The sequence below is a fragment of the Brassica napus genome, chromosome C4 (genome assembly GCF_020379485.1).
Source record: "Brassica napus cultivar Da-Ae chromosome C4, Da-Ae, whole genome shotgun sequence".
Classification (NCBI taxonomy): domain Eukaryota; kingdom Viridiplantae; phylum Streptophyta; class Magnoliopsida; order Brassicales; family Brassicaceae; genus Brassica; species Brassica napus.
In genome coordinates, this window is record NC_063447.1 from 1,392,860 (window position 1) to 1,419,234 (window position 26,375).

Below are 26,375 nucleotides of genomic sequence, written 5' to 3' on the forward strand. Positions count from 1 at the left end.
AGACAACAAAAGTTCCAAGCCTCTTTGACCTTCATCATATGTTAGTGAAGGATGCAACTATGCATTAAAACAGTATTTTCATATTTTTGATTTTTTTTTCAAAATCTATGTGTTAACCCCTACGAATATATTGAATTTTCAGTATATGCTCTATATCCTGAAGCCTATGATCTTTTGTGTTGTTTTAAAATTTCTAAACACATTATACATTTGTATTAATGTATATAAACTACTTTTATGGTACATGAGCAACGTTTTAATTCTTTGTCATATAATTTAGTAAAACTTCATAATACTCCCTAAATTGGTGGACTAACACTTACAAAATCGCTATTCTCTAGAGAAACGGAGACAAAAAAAGTTCCAAACCTCTTTGATCTTCATCATATGTTAGCGAAGGATGCAACTATGCATTAAAACAGTATTTTCATATTTTTGAATTTTTTTCAAAATCTATGTGTTAACCCCTACGAATATATTGAAATTTTCAATTAATGCTCTATACACTGAAGCCTATGATCTTTAGTGTTGTTTTAAAATTTCTAAACATATTCTACATTTGTATTAATGTATATTAAACTCACTTTTATGGTACATGGACATCGTTTTAATTTTCTGTCAATTAATTTAGTAAAAGTTCATAATACTCCCTGAATTGGTGGACTAACACTTATAAAATTGCTATTCTCTAAGAAACGGAAACAACAAAAGTTTCATACCTCTTTGTCTTCATCATATGTTTGCGAAGGATCCAACTATGCATTAAAACAATTTTTTCATATTTTTGAATTTTTCTCAAAATCTATGTGTTAACCCATACGAAAATATTGAATTTTCGGTAAATGCTCTATATTCTGAAGCCTATGATCTTTAGTGTTGTTTTAAAATTTCTAAATACATTATACATTTGTATTAATGTATATTAAACTCTCTTTCATGGTACATGGGCATCGTTTCAATTTTTTGTCAATTAATTTTGTAAAACTTCATAATACTACTCCCTAAATTGGTGGACACCACTATAAAATCGATATTTTTTAGGGAAACGGAGATAACAAAAGTTCCAAACCTTTTTGACCTTCATCATATATTAGTGAAAGATGCAACTATGCATTAAAACAGTATTTTCATATTTTTGAAAATTTCTCAAAATCTATGTGTTAACAACCCCTATGAAAATATTTATTTTTCGGTAAATACTCTATATACTGAGGCTTATGATCTTTAGTGTTTTTTTTTTAATTTCTAAACACATTCTACATTTGTATTAATGTATATTAAACTCCCTTTCATGGTACATGTGCATCGTTTTAATTCTTTGTCAATTAATTTAGTAAAACTTCATAATACTCCCTAAATTGGTGGATTAACCAACTATAAAATCGTTTTTTTATAGAGAAACGGAGATAACAAAAGTTTCAAACCTCTTTGACCTTCATCATATGTTAGTGAATGGTGCAACTATGCATTAAAACAATATTATCATATTTCTGAAATTTTCTCAAGATCTATGTTTTATAATCCCTACGAAAATATTGAATTTTTCGATAAATGTTCTATATAGTGAAGCCTATGATTTTTAGTGTTGTTTAAAATTTCTAAACACATTCTACATTTGTATTAATATATTAAACTCTCTTCATGGTATATGGACATCGTTTTATTTTTTTGTCAATTAATTTAGTAAAACTTCATAATACTCCCTAAATTGTTGGACAAACAACTATAAAATCGCTATTTTCTAGAGAACGGAGACAAAAAAAGTTTCAAACCTCTTTGACCTTCATCATATGTTAGTGAAGGATGCAACTATGAATTAAAACAATATTTTCATATTTTTGAATTTTTCTCAAAATCTACGTGTTAACCTTCTACGAAAATATTGAATTTTTTTGGTAAATGCTCTATATACTGAAGCCTATTATCTTTTGTGTTGTTTTAAAATTTATAAACACATTCTACATTTGTACTAATTTATATTAAACTCTCTTTCATGGTACATGGGCATCGTTTTAATTTTTTGTCAATTAATTTAGTAAAACTTCATAATACTCCCTAAATTGGTGGACTCCACTATAAATTCGCTATTATCTAAAAAACAGAGACAACAAAAGTTCCAAACTTCTTTGACTTTCATCTATGTTAGTGAAGGATGCAAATATGCATTAAAACAGAATTTTCATACTTTTGAATTTTTCTCAAAATCTACGTATTAACCCCTCGGAAAATATTTAATTTTTCGGTAGCCTATGATCTTTAGTGTTGTTTTAAAATTTCTAAACACATTTTACATTTGTATTAATGTATATTTAAAACAACACTAAAGATCATAGACTTCAGTATATATAGTATTTACCGAAAACTTCAATATTTTCGTAGGGACACATAGATTTTGAAAAAAATTTAAAATATGAAAATTTTGTTTTAATGCATAGTGGCATCCTTCACTAACATATTATGAAGGTCAAAGAGGTTTGGAACTTTTGTTGTCTCCGTTTAATACACATTAATAAACATGTATAATGTGTTTAGAAAATTTAAAACAACACTAAAGATCATAGACTTAAGTATATAGAGTATTTACCGAGAAATTCAATATTTTCGTAGGGGTTGTTAACTCATAGATTTTGAGAAAAATTAAAAAAATATTAAAATTTTGTTTTAACACACAATTGCATCCTTCACTAACATATGATGAAGGTCAAAGAGGTTTGGAACTTTTTTTGTCTCCGTTTTTCTAGAAAATAGTGATTTTATAGTGATTAATCCACCAATTTAGGGAGTATTACGAAACTTTCCTAAATTAATTGACAAAAAAAATAAAACTATTCTCATGCATCATGAAAGAGAGTTTAATATACATTAATACAAATGTAGAATGTGTTTAAAAAATTTAAAACAACACTAAAGATCATAGACTTCAGTATATAGAGTATTTACCGAAAACTTCAATATTTTCGTAGGGGGTTGGTTAACACATAGATTTTGAAAATAATTCAAAAATATGAAAATTCTTTTTTAATGCATAGTTGCATCCTTCACTAACATATGATGAAGGGCAAAGAGGTTTGGAACTTTTGTTGTCTCCGTTTCTCTAGAAAATAGCGATTTTATAGTGGTTAATCCACCAATTTATGGAGTATTATGAAGTTTTACAAAATTAATGGACAAAAAATTCAAACGATACCTGTGTATCATGAAAGTGAGTTTAATATACATTAATACTAATGTAAAATGTGCTTAGAGAATTTGAAACAACACTAAAGATCATAGGCTTCAGTATATAAAGTATTTACCAAAAAATTCAATATTTTCAAAGGGGGTTAGGTTAACATATAGATTTTGAAAAAAATTCAAAAAAATGAAAATTCCGTTTTAATGCATAGTTGCATCCTTCATTAACATATTATGAAGGTCAACGAGGTTTGGAACTTTTGTTGTCTCCGTTTTTCTAAAGAATAGCGATTTTATAATGGTTAGTTCACCAATTTAGGGAATATTATAAAGTTTACAGAATTAATTGAAACAAAAATTAAAGCGATACCAATGTATCATGAAAGAGAGTTTAATACACATTAATACAAATGTATAATGTGTTTAGAAAATTTAAAACAACACTAAAGATCATAGACTTAAGTATATAGAGTACTTACCGAAAAATTCAATATTTTCGTAGGGGGTTAACTCATAGATTTTGAGAAAAATTAAAAAATATTAAAAGTTTGTTTTAACACACAGTTGCATCCTTCATTAACATATGATGAAGGTCAAAGAGGTTTGGAACTATTGTTGTCTATTTTTTCTAGAAAATAGTGATTTTATAGTGATTAATCCACCAATTTATGGAGTATTACGAAACTTTACAAAATTAATTGACAAAAAAATAAAACGATGCTCATGCATCATGAAAGAGAGTTTAATATACATTAATACCAATGTAGAATGTGTTTAGAAAATTTAAAAGACCACTCAAGATCATAGACTTCAGTATATAGAGTATTTACCGAAAACTTCAATATTTTCGTAGTGGTTAACACATAGATTTTGAAAAAATTAAAAAATATGAAAATTCTGTTTTAATGTATAGTTGCATCCTTCACTAACATATGATGAAGGGCAAAGAGGTTTGGAACTTTTGTTGTCTCCGTTTCTCTAGAAAATAGCGATTTTATAGTGGTTAATCCACCAATTTAGGGAGTATTATGAAGTTTTACAAAATTAATGGACAAAAAATTCAAACGATACCTGTGTATCATGAAAGTGAGTTTAATATACATTAATACTAATGTAAAATGTGCTTAGAGAATTTGAAACAACACTAAAGATCATAGGCTTCAGTATATAAAGTATTTACCAAAACATTCAATATTTTCAAAGGGGGTTAGGTTAACACATAGATTGTGAAAAAAATTCAAAAAAATGAAAATTCCGTTTTAATGCATAGTTGCATCCTTCATTAACATATTATGAAGGTCAACGAGGTTTGGAACTTTTGTTGTCTCCGTTTTTCTAAAGAATAGCGATTTTATAATGGTTAGTTCACCAATTTAGGGAATATTATAAAGTTTACAGAATTAATTGAAACAAAAATTAAAGCGATACCAATGTATCATGAAAGAGAGTTTAATACACATTAATACAAATGTATAATGTGTTTAGAAAATTTAAAACAACACTAAAGATCATAGACTTAAGTATATAGAGTACTTACCGAAAAATTCAATATTTTCGTAGGGGGTTAACTCATAGATTTTGAGAAAAATTAAAAAAATATTAAAAGTTTGTTTTAACACACAGTTGCATCCTTCATTAACATATGATGAAGGTCAAAGAGGTTTGGAACTATTGTTGTCTCTTTTTTCTAGAAAATAGTGATTTTATAGTGATTAATCCACCAATTTATGGAGTATTACGAAACTTTACAAAATTAATTGACAAAAAAAATAAAACGATGCTCATGCATCATGAAAGAGAGTTTAATATACATTAATACAAATGTAGAATGTGTTTAGAAAATTTAAAAGACCATTCAAGATCATAGACTTCAGTATATAGAGTATTTACCGAAAACTTCAATATTTTCGTAGTGGTTAACACATAGATTTTGAAAAAATTAAAAAATATGAAAATTCTGTTTTAATGCATAGTTGCATCCTTCACTAACATATTACGATGGTCAAAGAGTTTTGGAACTTTTGTTGTCTCCGTTTTTCTAGAGAATAGCGATTTTATAGTGGTTAGTTCACCAATTTAGGGAATATTATAAAGTTTACAAATTAATTGACAAAAAATTAAAACGATACCAATGTATTATGAAAGAGAGTTTAATACACATTAATACAAATGTAGAATGTGATTAGAAAATTTAAAACAACACTAAAGATCATAGACTTAAGTATATAGAGTATTACAGAAAAATTCAATATTTTCATAGGGGTTAACTCATAGATTTTGAGAAAAATTAAAAAATATTTAAATTTTGTTTTAACACACAGTTGCATCCTTCACTAACATATGATGAAGGTCAAAGGGGTTTGGAACCTTTTGTTGTCTCCGTTTTCAAGAAAATAGCGATTTTACAGTGGTTAGTTCACCTATTTAGGGAGTATTATGAAGTTTTACAAAATTAATTGACAAAAAATTAAAACGATACCCATGTATCATGAAAAAGAGTTTAATATACATTAATACAAATGTAGAATGTGTTTAGAAAATTTAAAACAACACTAAAGATCATAGACTTCAGTATATAGAGTATTTACCGAAAAATTCAATATTTTTGTAAGGATTAACACATAGATTTTGAAAAAAATTAAAAAATATGAAAATTTTGTTTTAATGCATAGTTGCATACTTCAATAACATATTATGAAGGTCAAAGAGGTTTGCAACTTTTGTTGTCTCCGTTTCTCTAGAAAATAGCGATTTTATAGTGGTTAATCCACCAATTTAGGGAGTATTATGAAGTTTTACAAAATTAATTGACAAAAAAATCAAACGATGCTCATGTATTATGAAAGAGAGTTTAATATACATTAATAAAAATGTAGAATGTGTTTATAAAATTTAAAACAACATTAAAGATCATAGACTTAGTATATAGAGTATTTACCGAAAAATTCAATATTTTTGTAGGGGTGTTAACACATAGATTTTGAAAAAAATTCAAAAATATAAAAATTTTGTTTTAATGCATAGTTGCATCCTTCACTAACATATTATGAAGGTCAAAGAGGTTTGGAACTTTTGTTGTCTCCGTTTCTCTAGAAAATAGCGATTTTATAGTGGTTAATCCACCAATTTAGGGAGTATTATGAAGTTTTACAAAATTAATGTATAAAAAATTCAAACGATACCCGTGTATCATGAAAGTGAGTTTAATATACATTAATACTAATGTAAAATATGCTTAGCGAATTTGAAACAACACTAAAGATCATAGGCTTCAGTATATAATGTATTTACCGAAAAATTCAATATTTTCAAAGGGGGTTAACACATAGATTTTGAAAAAAATTAAAAAAAATGAAAATTCTGCTTTAATGCATAGTTGCATCCTTCATTAACATATTATGAAGGTCAAAGAGGTTTGGAACTTTTTTTGTCTCCGTTTTTCTAGAGAATAGCGATTTTATAGTGGTTAGTTCACCAATTTAGGGAATATTATAAAGTTTACAGAATTAATTGAAAAAAAATTAAAACGATACCAATGTATCATGAAAGAGAGTTTAATACACATTAATACAAATGTAGAATGTGTTTAGAAAATTTAAAACAACACTAAAGATCATAGACTTTAGTATATAGAGTATTTACCGAAAAATTTAATATTTTCGTAGGAACACATAGATTTTGAAAAAATTTCAAAAATATGAAAAATACTGTTTTAAGGCATAGTTGCATCTTTCACTAACATATGATGAAGGTCAAATAGGTTTAAAACCTTTGTTGTCTCCGTTTTTCTAGAGATTAACGATTTTATAGTGATTAGTTCACTAATTTAGGGAGTATTATGAAGTTTTACTAAATTAATTGACAAAAAATTAAAACAATACTCATGTATCATGAAAGAGAGTTTAATATACATTAATACAAATGTAGAATGTGTTTAGAAAATTTAAAACAACACTAAAGATCATAGACTTCAGTATATAGAGTATTTACCGAAAAATTCAATATTTTCGTAGGGGTTAACACATAGATTTTGAAAAAATTTAAAAAATATGAAAATTTTGTTTTAATGCATAGTTGCATACTTCACTAACATATTATGAAGGTCAAAGAGGTTTGGAACTTTTGTTGTCTCCGTTTCTCTAGAAAATAGCGATTTTATAGTGGTTAATCCACCAATTTAGGGAGTATTATGAAGTTTTACAAAATTAATTGACAAAAAATTCAAACGATGCTCATGTATCATGAAAGAGAGTTTGGGAAAATTGCCAAATATGACTCACAACTTGATTTCAAACACAAAAGTTAACCCAAATTGAATCAAATGCAAAAGTAACCTAAAAGGCTATTGAAATTACAACCAACCCCTTGTGAACAAACAAAAAAACCGAAATTTTTTTTACGTTTCTAACCCCCGTAAGTCGTCTGGACTAGTTTTACTTATAAATAATTTAAAATTTTTGTAAAAAATATTTTGATATGTGAAAAATTGAAATCATGTAATTAACATATGTTTTACGAGATATAAATTAAGATATAACAAAAGTTAATTGTTTTCAACATAGATGAGTGAAAGTAGTGAGTCATGATATTCTTTGGTTTAGGTTTTGCCAACATATGTTGTAGTATTGTATGTGTTCTTAGGGTTAGATTTTGGAATGCATAAATGTTTTTTTTGAAAACTTTAAAATTTACCTAAGTGTTTTTATTTCTGTGTATAGTAAACACTATTTAAGTATAACTACAGGTTTATAACGTGGTTAGTTAGTTAATTTAGTCAATTTAGTTTAGGGGTTAAATTTAGGGTCTGGGACGACTTACTAGTAAGTCGTCTGATGTACAGTATTCAACAGACGACTGATGTACAGTATTCAACAGACGACTTACTAGTAAGTCGTCCAAACCGGACCAAACCTTTAATTTTACAATGTACTTTTAAACCTAACCGGATTATTTACCGGCCATATATAAGGTGTTTTTTTTTTCACTGTTTATCGAAAATAAGAAAACCCTAAAGCCGTTTCTCTCAAAGGCGATTTCCGTCGATTCTCTCTAATCCATCGTTCTCATCGTTCTCATCGTTCTCACCGCCGGTTATCTCTCCGCCGTTATCACCGTCGTTCTCACCACCGTTCTCACAGCCGCTTCCTCTATTTAAGATCCGAGAGGAAACTCTAGCGCGCATTCTCTCAGAGGCGTCTCGTTGAACTCCGCCGCCGGTAAGTTATATCTCTTACTGTCGAGTGATTGATTGAGGAAAAGGTGAACATAAAACTGGAAGTCTTGGAAGACTTATAATTAAGTCGTCTGCTGGAAGACTTTCCAGACGACTTAATTATAAGTCTTTCAGCTGGAAAACTTGCCAGACGACTTAATTATAAGTCTTTGATTGTTTGAGATGGTTGTCTTTGATTGTTTTACAGGCAAAAAAAATGGAGATGCCAGAACTCCCCCGTAGGATATATACATTAGGGGAAGAGCCCCCCGCAGTGCATAGCATTTCGTATCATACTTGTTGGACATTGCATGCTGCTTTAAAGAAAGCTCTTCATGATGACGAATATGAAGAGCTGAAGGAGTCGAAGTTGGGAGTTTTCATCAAGTTCCAAGAGCTGGGATTTGATTGGGCTTCAAGGCTGGTTCACTACATGCTCGGTTTCCAGCTGGACATAAAGAAGAAGTATGAGCTGTGGAGTCTCGTTGGTCCAGAACCTGTGAGGTTTTCACTGTTAGAGTTTGAAAACCTCACTGGTCTAAACTGCGAGTACATCGAGGACCTTGAGAGACCTCACTCTGCTGTTACAAAGGAGTTGACTTCTTTTTGGGAGATGTTGGGAGTTCATGTCGAAGCTGGGCCATCTACTCAGGAGATAATAGCAGCACTTGAGAGATGCGAAGGGTGGTCTCGGGATGATCGCAAGCGGCTCGCGTACCTTGCCATCTTCACTGGATACATTGAAGGGAGAAAGTATTCAACCCCTACACGGGTTAGTCTGGCAAGGCTAGTGATGGAGCTAGAACGGTTTGAGAATTATCCATGGGGGAGAGTCGCGTTTAAGGTGCTGATGGACTCTGTGAAGGGCAGAGATATTTCGGGTTGTTACACTATTAATGGGTTTGCGCAAGCTCTCCAGGTCTGGGTGTACACAGCTCTTCCGGAATTGGGTGCTACTTTTGGTAATCCTCTCCCAAACAATCCGTCTCCACCGATACTGGCTTACAAGGGTCGCAAAGGACGCAGACAGTTTAAAGAGGCTATCCTCAGTCAGGTATTTACTTCAATCTGGACGACTTCGCAGAAAACTTATAATTAAGTCGTCTGATAAGTCTTCCAATTAGACGACTTAGTAGAAGACTTATAATTAAGTCGTCTGGAAAGTCTTCCAGCTGGATGACTTAGTAGAAGCCTTATAATTAAGTCGTCTGGGAAGACTATCCAGACTACTTAATTATAAGTCTTCTACTAAGTCATCCAGCTGGAAGACTTTACAGACGACTTAATTATAAGTCGTCTACTAAGTCGTCCAGCTGGAAGACTTTCCAGACGACTTAATTATAAGTCGTCTGTGAAGTCTTTTTTTTCTATCTTTCTTAATCCGTCAAATATCTAAGTTCATATCTTCTATTTACTGCAGACTAGGGTGATCAACTTTGTTGAAAAGGACATTGCTGAAATGTTTCCAAAATGGGAGTTTGATGTTGAGGACACGCTCGCGGAGAACATAATTAAACTCATGTTTGTGAAGAAACCGTGGAAGTGGACCATGGATTGCTGGGAAGTCACCGGTACTTGGGTCAATACAAAGCCGGCGGTTGTGAGTCCAGCGAAGAAAAAGGTAGTGAAGGAAGACAGTCCAAGACCTCGGAAGAAAGCTCGTAAAGAGGCACCTGCTGAAGCTAGTGAAGAGGCAGCTGCAGAGGCTAGTGAAGAGGCAGCTGCAGAGGCTAGTGAAGAGATGACTACGACTGTTGGTGGGTTGACCAAAGAGGATATTAAAACCATGTTCAAAGACATAGCTGATGCCATGAGGGAAGGGTTTGGGACGTGCCTTAAGGAGATCAAGTATCTGTCGAAAGGGTGGAAGCTGTGGAGAAGAAGGTTGGTATCACCACAAAACGGAAAGGGACATCATCTCAAAACACTACCTCTCCACCTAAACCGACGCTCGAACCCGGGGTTAGTAACGAATCCTCTCACAACAAGAGATTGACTAGACAAAGTCTTAAGAATAAGAATTGAAAAGTTGCATTTGCTTTGTTTCTTGTATGTCAGAACATGTGTGCTTTGTTTATAGTGTATGGATTTTATATATGTATTTTGTTTCATGTTTGAAGACACTCATTGGTTATTATTGTTTGAAATGGATCTTTGGTTATTATTGTATAAACCCATCTTGTATATTGCAGAGTGAAAGTGTCAATGGGACGAACGCGGGAAGGAAGAGCTTGGCGGAGGATAAAGGTCCAGATGTGCCCGCAGATGTGCCCGCAGCTGTGCCCGCAGATGCTAGTTCCTCGGAAGATAAAGCTCCAGAACCGAGCCTTGTTCTATTGGACAAAAATCAATCCACTGTTTCAGATTTACAGAAGGAGGATGCTAGATATCTAGAAAAGAGGGATGCTGCTTTGGCACTTTGCCGTGCAAAGAGTGATCGAACAAGGAAACTTGCTGCCTCACAGAAATCTCCTTATACGGCAAACAGAACGGCCAGAGTGATCATTTCAAACAGAAAGCTTTATCCAGGCTATAATCCTTTTGCATCAATTGACAAGACGAAGTTAAGGGAGCTCGCTGATTGGTTGAAATCTTGTCCGTAAGTGTTTGCTTTTCCCATAATAGCTTGCTTTTCACATAATAGCTTGCTTTTCCCATAAAACCTGATTGCTTTTCAACATTTTGTGTTTGAAGTCATTATAGAACAGCTCTCGATAAAAAACCACGTAAAAGTAGAACTTGGTGGTATCAAATCCTCCGAACCTCCCTAGAGTGGCTGGAGGACTGTGTAAGTCTTCTGCTATGACGTAGACGACTTACTTGTAAGTCATCTGGTAAGTCTTCTACGTAGACGACTTATCAAACGACTTAATTCGTCTACAACTTACTTGTAAGTCGTCTGGTAAGTCTTCTACGTAGACGACTTATCAGACGACTTAATTCGTCTACGACTTACTTGTAAGTCGTCTGGTAAGTCTTCTACGTAGACGACTTACCAGACGACTTACAAGTAAGTCATCTGATATCTTCTAACTTGTACTCTATTTTATATGCAGCATATTGATGCTTGGATTAATGTGTTGAGGAAGAGGTACGACGCTAACCCACAACATTTCAGGAGCGAGAGAATTTGCTTCCTTGATCATCTCTTTGCTCAGCAATGGATATTCAACTTCAAGGATTTTAAGGATTCGAAGCCCGATCACAACGGTTTAGGAAGAAGACTCCCTGGTGGGGCGTGGAATTATTAGACAGGCACTATACCCACATTTTGCCAATCGAACAAGGTTTGGGGGACGGATATTGATGATATCTATGCGCCAGTAAACTTCGCCGACAGTCATTGGATTGCTATGTGGATATCGATCCCTAAGAGGCACATAGTCGTCTTTGACAACATTTGTTCCAGTATCTCCCCAGAAGAACTCGATGTGGTAATGGAGCCTTTTCTCTACATGGTCCCTTATCTGCTTGTTGAGTGCGCTTCCTCAGACGAACAACGTGCCCAATACAGCCTGGAGCCATTCACATATGAGAGACCGACCAATATACCTCCGGCCAAATCTGGTGATTGTGGCGTGTACACTCTAAAGTACATTGAATGTCATACTCTTGGGATAGAGTTTAGTAAAAAAGACTTTGCTAAGCCCAACGGGAAGAGTATGAGGGATAAGATGGCGGTGGATATATTTCAAGAGCTTCCTAACGTGCATGAGTTCGAAAACAAGGACATGGATGACATCCTGGGTACGTATGACGTGTGATAAACATGCCACTTTAGATTATTTTGTATGATATATTAGGCTGATGTGTGTATTTGAACTTGATCCCTATTTTGTATTTGAACTTGATCCCTATAACTATATTCTGCGCAGAAGACTTACAGTTAAGTCGTCTGGAATGTTGGACGACTTAACTATAAGTAGTCTGGAAAGTCTTCTGAGCAGTGACCTTTTGTAACTATATTTCAGATAATATAAAGGGCAAGACCATCTCAAATTTGTTTGGTAGTGCAATTTGACAAAGAAGTTGATACAGATAAGTTCATAACACAAATTTTTAGTACATAGACTGAACACTGGACGACAAATTTTCGAACTTGTCTATCACTTGTAACATGAATAGGAGGGGTGTCTGGAGCCTGCATCATTTCTGCTGGTAATGAGTAGGTTATCTCCACAGATTCTGCGCTCATGTCCAGGTTATAATCTTCTTGAGCCATTGCAAGAACTTCAGCATGTGTCGAACCTTCCCCCAAAAAAATGATTCTCGCTCCTTTGACATTATCAACCACAAAATCCCAACGGCAATCATTCAACAACCATTCTTCATACACTGCATGTAACTGACGCATCATCTACAAAAATTCAAAATAAAACACATTAGTAAACATAGAGAAAATGAAAGTTTACTAAACATTGACGCAGACGACATACCAGTAAGTCGTCTGGAAGACTTACCAATAAGTCGTCCAAACAAGTCATTTTTGCAATTGAATTTTAAATAGGACGACTTACAAGTAAGTCGTCCAGCTTTGTTTGTTAAAAAAAAATCTAGACGACTTACTGGTAAGTCGTCTAGGATAAATGGGTTAGTTTTGCATTTGACCGAATTGTATCAGATATTTGACTTTTCCTGGACGACTTACCAGTAAGTCGTCTCAGGGAAAACAAAAATTTCAATATTTTATTAAGGGGTTAGTTAACACATAGATTTTGAAAAAAATTAAAAAATATGAAAATTTTGTTTTAATGCATAGTTGCATCCTTCACTAACATATTATGAAGGTCAAAGAGGTTTGGAAATTCTGTTGTCTCCGTTTCTCTTGAAAATAGCGATTTTATAGTGGTTAATCCACCAATTTAGGGAGTATTATGAAGTTTTACAAAATTAATGGACAAAAAATTCAAACGATACCCATGTATCATTAAAGTGAGTTTAATATACATTAATACTAATGTCAAATGTGCTTAGAGAATTTAAAACAACACTAAAGATCATAGGCTTCAGTATATAAAGTATTTACCGAAAAATTCAATATTTTCAAAGGGGTTAACACATTGATTTTGAAAAAAATTCAAAAAAATGAAAATTCTGTTTTAATGCATAGTTGCATCCTTCACTAACATATTACGAAGGTCAAAGATGTTTGGAAATTTTGTTGTCTCCGTTTTTCTAGAGAATAGCGATTTTATAGTGGTTAGTTCACCAATTTAGGGAATATTATAAAGTTTACAGAATTAATCGACAAAAAATTAAAACGATACCAATGTATTATGAAAGAGAGTTTAATACACATTAATACAAATGTAGAATGTGTTTAGAAAATTTAAAACAACACTAAAGATCATAGACTTAAGTATATAGAGTATTACAGAAAAATTCAATATTTTCATAGGGGAACTCATAGATTTTGAGAAAAATTAAAAAATATTTAAATTTTGTTTTAGCACACAGTTGCATCCTTCACTAACATATGATGAAGGTCAAAGAGGTTTGGAACCTTTTGTTGTCTCCGTTTTTCAAGAGAATAGCGATTTTACAGTGGTTAGTTCACCTATTTAGGGAGTATTATGAAGTTTTAAAAAATTAATAGACAAAAAATTAAAACGATACTCATGTATCATGAAAGAGAGTTTAATATACATTAATACAAATGTAGAATGTGTTTAGAAAATTTAAAACAACACTAAAGATCATAGACTTCAGTATATAGAGTATTTACCGAAAAAATCAATATTTTCGTAGGGACACATAGATTTTGGAAAAATTTCAAAAATATGAAAATACTATTTTAATGCATAGTTGCATCATTCACTAACATATGATGAAGGTCAAAGAGGTTTGAAACCCTTGGTGTGTCGGTTTTTCTAGAGATTAACGATTTTATAGTAGTTAGTTCATTAATTTAGGGAGTATTATGAAGTTTTACTAAATTAATTGACAAAAAATTAAAACGATGCTCATGTATCATGAAAGAGAGTTTAATATACATTAATACAAATGTAGAATGTGTTTAGAAAGTTTAAAACAACACTAAAGATCATAGACTTCAGTAAATAGAGTAATTACCGAAAAATTCAATATTTTCGTAGGGATTAACTCATAGATTTTGAAAAAAATTAAAAAATATGAAAATTTTGTTTTAATGCATAGTTGCATACTTCAATAACATATTATGAAGGTCAAAGAGGTTTGGAACTTTTGTTGTCTCCGTTTCTCTAGAAAATAGCGATTTTATAGTGGTTAATCCACCAATTTAGGGAGTATTATGAAGTTTTACAAAATTAATGGACAAAAAATTCAAACGATACCCATGTATCATTAAAGTGAGTTTAATATACATTAATACTAATGTAAAATGTGCTTAGAGAATTAAAAAAAAAACACAAAAGATCATAGGCTTCAGTATATAAAGTATTTACCGAAAAATTCAATATTTTCAAAGGGGTTAACACATAGATTTTGAAAAAAATTCTAAAAAATGAAAATTCTGTTTTAATGCATAGTTGCATCCTTCACTACCATATTATGAAGGTCAAATATGTTTGGAACTTTTGTTGTCTCCGTTTTTCTAGAGAATAGCGATTTTATAGTGGTTAGTTCACCAATTTAGGGAATATTATAAAGTTTACAGAATTAATTGACAAAAAATTAAAATGATACCAATGTATTATGAAAGAGAGTTTAATACACATTAATACAAATGTAGAATGTGTTTAGAAAATTTAAAACAACACTAAAGATCATAGACTTAAGTATATAGAGTATTACAGAAAAATTCAATATTTTCATAGGGGTTAACTCATAGATTTTGAGAAAAATTAAAAAATATTTAAATTTTGTTTTAACACACAGTTGCATCCTTCACTAACATATGATGAAGGTCAAAGAGGTTTGGAACCTTTTGTTGTCTCCGTTTTTCAAGAGAATAGCGATATTAAAGTGGTTAGTTCACCTATTTTGGGAGTATTATGAAGTTTTACAAAATTAATTGACAAAAAATTAAAACAATACCCATGTATCATGAAAGAGAGTTTAATATACATTAATACAAACAGAGAATGGGTTTAGAAAATTTAAAACAACACTAAAGATCATAGACTTCAGTATATAGAGTATTTACCGAAAAAATCAATATTTTCGTAGGGACACATATATTTTGGAAAAAATTCAAAAATATGAAAATACTGTTTTAATGCATAGTTGCATCTTTCACTAACATATGATCAAGGTCAAAGAGGTTTGAAACCCTTGTTGTTTCCGTTTTTCTAGAGATTAACGATTTTATAGTGGTTAGTTCACTAATTTAGGGAGTATTATGAAGTTTTACTAAATTAATTGAAATAAAATTAAAACGATGCTCATGCATCATGAAAGAGAGTTTAATATACATTAATACAAATGTAGAATGTGTTTAGAAAATTTAAAACAACACTAAAGATCATAGACTTCAGTATATAGAGTATTTACCGAAAAATTCAATATTTTCGTAGGGATTAACACATAGATTTTGAAAAAAATTAAAAATATGAAAATTTTGTTTTAATGCATAGTTGCATACTTCAATAACATATTATGAAGGTCAAAGAGGTTTGGAACTTTTGTTGTCTCCGTTTTTCTAGAAAATAGCGATTTTATAGTGGTTAATCCACCAATTTAGGGAGTATTATGAAGTTTTACAAAATTAATGGACAAAAAATTCAAACGATACCCATGTATTATTAAAGTGAGTTTAATATACATTAATACTAATGTAAAATGTGCTTAAAGAATTTAAAACAACACTAAAGATCATAGGCTTCAGTATATAAAGTATTTACCGAAAAATTCAATATTTTCAAAATGTTAACACATAGATTTTGAAAAAAATTCAAAAAAATGAAAATTCTGTTTTAATGCATAGTTTCATCCTTCACTAACATATTATGAAGATCAAAGAGGTTTGGAACTTTTGTTGTCTCCGTTTTTCTAGAGAATAGCGATTTTATAGTGATTAGTTCACCAATTTAGGGAATATTATAAAGTTTACAGAATTAATTGACAAAAAATTAAAACGATACCAATGTATTATGAAAGAGAGTTTTATACACATTAATACAAATGTAGAATGTGTTTAGAAAATTTAAAACAACACTAAAGATCATAGACTTAAGTATATAGAGTATTACAGAAAAAATTAATATTTTCATAGGGAACTCAGATTTTGAGAAAAATTAAAAAATATTTAAATTTTGTTTTAACACACAGTTTCATCCTTCACTAACATATGATGAAGGTCAAAGAGGTTTAGAACCTTTTGTTGTCTCCGTTTTTCAAGAGAATAGCGATTTTACAGTGGTTAGTTCACCTATTTAGGGAGTATTATGAAGTTTTACAAAATTAATTGACAAAAAATTAAAACGATACCCATGTATCATGAAAGAGAGTTTAATATACATTAATACAAATGTAGAATGTGTTTAGAAAATTTAAACCAACACTAAAGATCATAGACTTCAGTATATAGAGTATTTACCGAAAAAATCAATATTTTCGTAGGGACACATAGATTTTGAAAAAAATAAAAAATATGAAAATTTTGTTTTAATGCATAGTTGCATCTTTCACTAACATATGATGAAGGTCAAAGAGGTTTGAAACCCTTGTTGTCTCCGTTTTTCAAGAGATTAACGATTTTATAGTGGTTAGTTCACTAATTTAGGGAGTATTATGAAGTTTTACTAAATTAATTCACAAAAAATTAAAACGATGCTCATGCATCATGAAAGAGAGTTTAATATACATTAATACAAATGTAGAATGTGTTTAGAAAATTTAAAACAGCATTAAAGTTCATAGACTTCAGTATATAGAGTATTTACCTAAAAAATTAATATTTTCGTAGGGGTGTTAACACATAGATTTTGTAAAAATTTCAAAAATATGAAAATACTGTTTTAAGCCATAGTTACATCCTTCACTAACATATGATGAAGGTCAAAGAGGTTTGGAGCTTTTGTTGTCTCCGTTTCTCTAGAAAATAGCGATTTTATAGTGGTTAATCCACCAATTTAGGGAGTATTATGAAGTTTTACAAAATTAATGGACAAAAAATTCAAACGATACCCATGTATCATTAAAGTGAGTTTAATATACATTAATAATAATGTAAAATGTGCTTATAGAATTTAAAACAACACTAAAGATCATAGGCTTCAGTATATAAGGTAATTACCGAAAAATTCAATATTTTCAAAGGGGTTACACATAGATTTTGAAAAAAAATTCCAAAAAATGAAAATTCTGTTTTAATGCATAGTTGCATCCTTCACTAACATATTATGAAGGTCAAAGAGGTTTGGAACTTTTGTTATCTCCGTTTTTCTAGAGAATAGCGATTTTATAGTGGTTAGTTCACCAATTTAGGGAATATTATAAAGTTTACAGAATTAATTGACAAAAAATTAAAACAATACCAATGTATTATGAAAGAGAGTTTAATACACATTAATACAAATGTAGAATGTGTTTAGAAAATTTAAAACAACACTAAAGATCATAGACTTAAGTATATAGAGTATTTACGAAAAATTCAATATTTTCATAGGGGTTAACTCAAAGATTTTGAGAAATTAAAAAATATTAAAACTTTGTTTTAACACATAGTTGCATCCTTCACTAACATATGATGAAGGTCAAAGAGGTTTGGAACCTTTTGTTGTCTCCGTTTTTCAAGAGAATAGCGATTTTACAATGGTTAGTTCACCTATTTAGGGAGTATTATGAAGTTTTAAAAAATTAATTGACAAAAAATTAAAACGATACTCATGTATCATGAAAATGAGTTTAATATACATTAATACAAATGTAGAATGTGTTTAGAAAATTTAAAACAACACTAAAGATCATAGACTTCAGTATATAGAGTATTTACCGAAAAAATCAATATTTTCATAGGGACACATAGATTTTGGAAAAATTTCAAAAATATGAAAATACTGTTTTAATGCATAGTTGCATCGTTCACTAACATATGATGAAGGTCAAAGAGGTTTGAAACCCTTTTTGTCTCTGTTTTTCTAGAGATTAACGATTTTATAGTGGTTAGTTCACTAATTTAGGGAGTATTATGAAGTTTTACTAAATTAATTGACAAAAAATTAAAACGATGCTCATGCATCATAAAGAGAGTTTAAATATACACTAATACAAATATAGAATGTGTTTAGAAAATTTAAAACAACACTAAAGATCATAGACTTCAGTATATAGAGTATTTACCGAAAAATTCAATATTTTCGTAGGGGTTAACACATAGATTTTGAAAAAAATTAAAAAATATGAAAATTTTGTTTTAATACATAGTTGCATACTTCACTAACATATTATGAAGTTCAAAGAGGTTTGGGACTTTTGTTGTCTCCGTTTCTCTAGGAAATAGCGATTTTATAGTGGTTAATCCACCAATTTAGGGAGTATTATGAAGTTTTACAAAATTAATTGACAAAAAAATCAAACGATGCTCATGTATTATGAAAGAGAGTTTAATATACATTAATACAAATGTAGAATGTGTTTATAAAATTTAAAACAACATTAAAGTTCATAGACTTCAGTATATAGAGTATTTACCTAAAAATTTAATATTTTCGTAGGGGTGTTAACACATAGATTTTGTAAAAATTTCAAAAATATGAAAATACTGTTTTAAGCCATAGTTACATCCTTCACTAACATATGATGAAGGTCAAAGAGGTTTGGAACTTTTGTTGTCTCCGTTTTTCAAGAGAATAGAGATTTTATAGTGGTTAGTTCACCTATTTAGGGAATATTATGAAGTTTTACAAAATTAATTGACAAAAAATTAAAACGATGCTCATGCATCATGAAAGTGAGTTTAATATACACTAATACAAATATAGAATGTGTTTAGAAAATTTAAAACAACACTAAAGATCATAGACTTCAGTATATAGAGTATTTACCGAAAAATTCAATATTTTCGTAGGGGTTAACACATAGATTTTGAAAAAAATTAAAAAATATGAAAATTTTGTTTTAATGCATAGTTGCATCCTTCACTAACATATTATGAAGGTCAAAGAGGTTTGGAACTTTTTTTGTCTCCGCTTCTCTAGAAAATAGCGATTTTATAGTGGTTAATCCACCAATTTAGGGAGTATTATGAAGTTTTACAAAATTAATGGACAAAAAATTCAAACGATACCCATGTATCATGAAAGTGAGTTTAATATACATTAATACTAATGTAAAATGTGCTTAGAGAATTTAAAACAACACTAAAGATCATAGGCTTCAGTATATAAAGTATTTACCGAAAAATTCAATATTTTCAAAGGGGGTTAACACATAGATTTTGAAAAAAATTCAAAAAAATGAAAATTCGGTTTTAATGCATAGTTGCATCCATCACTAACATATTATGAAGGTCAAAGAGGTTTGGAACTTTTGTTGTCTCCGTTTTTCTAGAGAATAGCGATTTTATAGTGGTTAGTTCACCAATTTAGGAAATATTATAAAGTTTCCAGAATTAATTGACAAAAAATTATAACGATACCAATGTTTCATGAAAGAGAGTTTAATACATATTAATACAAATGTAGAATGTGTTTAGAAAATTTAAAACAACACTAAAGATCATAGACTTCAGTATATAGAGTATTTACCGAAAAATTCAATATTTTCGTAAGGGTTAACACATAGATTTTGAAAAAAATTAAATAATATGAAAATTTTGTTTTAATGCATAGTTGCATCCTTCACTAACATATTATGAAGGTCAAAGAGGTTTGGAACTTTTGTTGTCTCCGTTTCTCTAGAAAATAGCGATTTTATAGTGGTTAATCCACCAATTTAGGGAGTATTATGAAGTTTTACAAAATTAATGGACAAAAAATTCAAACGATACCCATGTATCATGAAAGTGAGTTTAATATACATTAATACTAATGTAAAATGTGCTTAGAGAATTTAAAACAACACTAAAGATCATAGGCTTCAGTATATAAAGTATTTACCGAAAAATTCAATATTTTCAAAGGGGGTTAACACATAGATTTTGAAAAAAATTCAAAAAAATGAAAATTCTGTTTTAATGCATAGTTGCATCCATCACTAACATATTATGAAGGTCAAAGAGGTTTGGAACTTTTGTTGTCTCCGTTTTTCTAGAGAATAGCGATTTTATAGTGGTTAGTTCACCAATTTAGGGAATATTATAAAGTTTACAGAATTAATTGACAAAAAATTATAACGATACCAATGTTTCATGACAGAGAGTTTAATACATATTAATACAAAAGTAGAATGTGTTTAGAAAATTTAAAACAACACTAAAGATCATAGACTTAAGTATATAGAGTATTTACCGAAAATTTAATATTTTCGTAGGGGTTAACTCATAGATTTTGAGAAAAATTAAAAAAATATTAAAATTTTGTTTTAACACACAGTTGGATCCTTCACTAATATATGATGAAGGTCAAAGAGGTTTGTAACTTTTGTTGTCTCTGTTTTTCTAGAAAATAGTGATTTTATAGTGATTAATCCATCAATTTAGGGAGTATTACGAAACTTTACTAAATTAATTAAACAAAAAAAATAAAACGATGCTCATGCATCATGAAAGAGAGTTTAATACATATTAATACAAATGTAGAATGTGTTTAGAAAATTTAAAACAACACTAAAGATCATAGACTTAAGTATATAGAGTATTTACCGAAAATTTAATATTTTCGTAGGGGTTAACTCATAGATTTTGAGAAAAATTAAAAAAATATTAAAATTTTGTTTTAACACACAGTTGCATCGTTCACTAATATATGATGAAGGTCAAAGAGGTTTGTAACTTTTGTTGTCTCTGTTTTTCTAGAAAATAGTGATTTTATAGTGATTAATCCATCAATTTAGGGAGTATTACGAAACTTTACTAAATTAATTAAACAAAAAAAATAAAACGATTCTCATGCATCATGAAAGAGAGTTTAATATACATTAATACAAATGTAGAATGTGTTTAGAAAATTTAAAACAACACTAAAGATCATAGACTTCAGTATATAGAGTATTTACCGAAAACTTCAATATTTTCGTTGGGGTTAACACGTAGATTTTGAAAAAAATACAAAAAATATGAAAACTCTGTTTTAATGCATAGTTGCATCCTTCACTAACATATGATGAAGGGTAAAGAGGTTTGGAACTTTTGTTGTCTCCGTTTCTCTAGAAAATAGCGATTTTATAGTGGTTAATCCACCAATTTAGGGAATATTATGAAGTTTTACAAAATTAATTGACAAAAAAATTCAAAAGATGCCAATGTATCATGAAAGAGAGTTTAATACACATTAATACAAATGTAGAATGTGTTTAGAAAATTTAAAACAACACTAAGGATCATAGACTTCAGTATATAGAGTATTTACCGAAAAATTCAATATTTTCGTAGGGACACATAGATTTTGGAAAAATTTCAAAAATATGAAAATACTGTTTTAATGCATAGTTGCATCTTTCACTAACATATGATGAAGGTCAAAGAGGTTTGAAACCCTTGTTGTCTCCGTTTTTCTAGAGATTAACGAATTTATAGTGGTTAGTTCACTAATTTAGGGAGTATTATGAAGTTTTACTAAATTAATTGACTAAAAATTAAAACGATGCTCATGCATCATGAAAGAGAGTTTAAATATACACTAATACAAATATAGAATGTGTTTAGAAAATTTAAAACAACACTAAAGATCATAGACTTCAGTATATAGAGTATTTACCGAAAAATTCAATATTTTCGTAGGGGGTTAACACATAGATTTTGAAAAAAATTAAAAAATATGAAAATTTTGTTTTAATGCATAGTTGCATACTTCACTAACATATTATGAAGGTCAAAGAGGTTTGGGACTTTTGTTGTCTCCGTTTCTCTAGGAAATAGCGATTTTATAGTGGTTAATCCACCAATTTAGGGAGTATTATGCAGTTTTACAAAATTAATTGACAAAAAAATCAAACGATGCTCATGTATTATTAAAGAGAGTTTAATATACATTAATACAAATGTAGAATGTGTTTATAAAATTTAAAACAACATTAAAGTTCATAGACTTCAGTATATAGAGTATTTACCTAAAAATTTAATATTTTCGTAGGGGTGTTAACACATAGATTTTGTAAAAATTTCAAAAATATGAAAATACTGTTTTAAGCCACAGTTGCATCATTCACTAACATATGATGAAGGTCAAAGAGGTTTGGAACTATTGTTGTCTCCGTTTTTCACGAGAATAGTGATTTTATAGTGATTAATCCACCAATTTATGGAGTATTACGAAACTTTACTAAATTAATTGACAAAAAAATAAAACGATGCTCATGCATCATGAAAGAGAGTTTAATATACATTAATACAAATGTAGAATGTGTTTAGAAAATTTAAAAGACCACTCAAGATCATAGACTTCAGTATATAGAGTATTTACCGAAAACTTCAATATTTTCGTAGTGGTTAACACATAGATTTTGAAAAAATTAAAAAAATATGAAAATTCTGTTTTAATGCATAGTTGCATCCTTCACTAACATATTACGATGGTCAAAGAGTTTTGGAACTTTTGTTGTCTCCGTTTTTCTAGAGAATAGCGATTTTATAGTGGTTAGTTCACCAATTTAGGGAATATTATAAAGTTTACAAATTAATTGACAAAAAATTAAAACGATACCAATGTATTATGAAAGAGAGTTTAATACACATTAATACAAATGTAGAATGTGTTTAGAAAATTTAAAACAACACTAAAGATCATAGACTTAAGTATATAGAGTATTACAGAAAAATTCAATATTTTCATAGGGGACTCATAGATTTTGAGAAAAATTAAAAAATATTTAAATTTTGTTTTAACACACAGTTGCATCCTTCACTAACATATGATGAAGGTCAAAGGGGTTTGGAACCTTTTGTTGTCTCCGTTTTCAAGAAAATAGCGATTTTACAGTGGTTAGTTCACCTATTTAGGGAGTATTGTGAAGTTTTACAAAATTAATTGACAAAAAATTAAAACGATACCCATGTATCATGAAAGAGAGTTTAATATACATTAATACAAATGTAGAATGTGTTTAGAAAATTTAAAACAACACTAAAGATCATAGACTTCAGTATATAGAGTATTTACCGAAAAAATCAATATTTTCGTAGGGACACATAGATTTTGGAAAAATTTCAAAAAAATGAAAATACTGTTTTAATGCATAGTTGCATCTTTCACTAATATATGATGAAGGTCGAAGAGGTTTGAAACCCTTGTTGTCTCCGTTTTTCTAGAGATTAACGATTTTATAGTGGTTAGTTCACTAATTTAGGGAGTATTATGAAGTTTTACTAAATTAATTGACAAAAAATTAAAATGATGCTCATGCATCATGAAAAAGAGTTTAATATACATTAATACAAATGTAGAATGTGTTTAGAAAATTTAAAACAACACTAAAGATCATAGACTTCAGTATATAGAGTATTTACCGAAAAATTCAATATTTTCGTAAGGATTAACACATAGATTTTGAAAAAAATTAAAAAATATGAAAATTTTGTTTTAATGCCTAGTTGCATACTTCAATAACATATTATGAAGGTCAAAGAGGTTTGCAACTTTTGTTGTCTCCGTTTCTCTAGAAAATAGCGATTTTATAGTGGTTAATCCACCAATTTAGGGAGTATTATGAAGTTTTACAAAATTAATTGACAAAAAAATCAAACGATGCTCATGTATTATGAAAGAGAGTTTAATATACATTAATAAAAATTTAGAATGTGTTTATAAAATTTAAAACAACATTAAAGATCATAGACTTAGTATATAGAGTATTTACCGAAAAATTCAATATTTTCGTAGGGGTGTTAACACATAGATTTTGAAAAAAATTCAAAAATATGAAAATTTTGTTTTAATGCATAGTTGCATCCTTCACTAACATATTATGAAGGTCAAAGAGGTTTGGAACTTTTGTTGTCTCCGTTTCTCTAGAAAATAGCGATTTTATAGTGGTTAATCCACCAATTTAGGGAGTATTATGAAGTTTTACAAAATTAATGTACAAAAAATTCAAACGATACCCGTGTATCATGAAAGTGAGTTTAATATACATTAATACTAATGTAAAATATGCTTAGCGAATTTGAAACAACACTAAAGATCATAGGCTTCAGTATATAATGTATTTACCGAAAAATTCAATATTTTCAAAGGGGGTTAACACATAGATTTTGAAAAAAATTCAAAAAGATGAAAATTCTGCTTTAATGCATAGTTGCATCCTTCATTAACATATTATGAAGGTCAAAGAGGTTTGGAACTTTTTTGTCTCCGTTTTTCTAGAGAATAGCGATTTTATAGTGGTTAGTTCACCAATTTAGGGAATATTATAAAGTTTACAGAATTAATTGAAAAAAAATTAAAACGATACCAATGTATCATGAAAGAGAGTTTAATACACATTAATACAAATGTAGAATGTGTTTAGAAAATTTAAAACAACACTAAAGATCATAGACTTTAGTATATAGAGTATTTACCGAAAAATTTAATATTTTCGTAGGAACACATAGATTTTGAAAAAATTTCAAAAATATGAAAAATACTGTTTTAAGGCATAGTTGCATCTTTCACTAACATATGATGAAGGTCAAATAGGTTTAAAACCTTTGTTGTCTCCGTTTTTCTAGAGATTAACGATTTTATAGTGGTTAGTTCACTAATTTAGGGAGTATTATGAAGTTTTACTATATTAATTGACAAAAAATTAAAACGATACTCATGTATCATGAAAGAGAGTTTAATATACATTAATACAAATGTAGAATGTGTTTAGAAAATTTAAAACAACACTAAAGATCATAGACTTCAGTATATAGAGTATTTACCGAAAAATTCAATATTTTCGTAGGGGGTTAACACATAGATTTTGAAAAAATTTAAAAAATATGAAAATTTTGTTTTAATGCATAGTTGCATACTTCACTAACATATTATGAAGGTCAAAGAGGTTTGGAACTTTTGTTGTCTCCGTTTCTCTAGAAAATAGCGATTTTATAGTGGTTAATCCACCAATTTAGGGAGTATTATGAAGTTTTACAAAATTAATTGACAAAAAATTCAAACGATGCTCATGTATCATGAAAGAGAGTTTGGGAAAATTGCCAAATATGACTCACAACTTGATTTCAAACACAAAAGTTAACCCAAATTTGAATCAAATGCAAAAGTAACCTAAAAGGCTATTGAAATTACAACCAACCCCTTGTGAACAAACAAAAAAACCGAATTTTTTTTTACGTTTCTAACCCCCGTAAGTCGTCTGGACTAGTTTTACTTATAAATAATTTAAAATTTTTGTAAAAAATATTTTGATATGTGAAAAATTGAAATCATGTAATTAACATATGTTTTACGAGATATAAATTAAGATATAACAAAAGTTAATTGTTTTCAACATAGATGAGTGAAAGTAGTGAGTCATGATATTCTTTGGTTTAGGTTTTGCCAACATATGTTGTAGTATTGTATGTGTTCTTAGGGTTAGATTTTGGAATGCATAAATGTTTTTTTGAAAACTTTAAAATTTACCTAAGTGTTTTTATTTCTGTGTATAGTAAACACTATTTAAGTATAACTACAGGTTTATAACGTGGTTAGTTAGTTAATTTAGTCAATTTAGTTTAGGGGTTAAATTTAGGGTCTGGGACGACTTACTAGTAAGTCGTCTGATGTACAGTATTCAACAGACGACTGATGTACAGTATTCAACAGATGACTTACTAGTAAGTCGTCCAAACCGGACCAAACCTTTAATTTTACAATGTACTTTTAAACCTAACCGGATTATTTACCGGCTATATATAAGGTGTTTTTTTTTCACTGTTTATCGAAAATAAGAAAACCCTAAAGCCGTTTCTCTCAAAGGCGATTTCGAAGGCGATTTCCGT

General features: G+C 29.6%; 1 pseudogene; it reads left to right on the forward strand.

Annotated features, from left to right (window-relative positions):
- Positions 1–8,603: 8,603 nt before the first annotated feature.
- LOC125585403 lies at positions 8,604–12,408 on the forward strand (annotated as a pseudogene).
- The last annotated feature ends 13,967 nt before the right edge of the window (positions 12,409–26,375 follow it).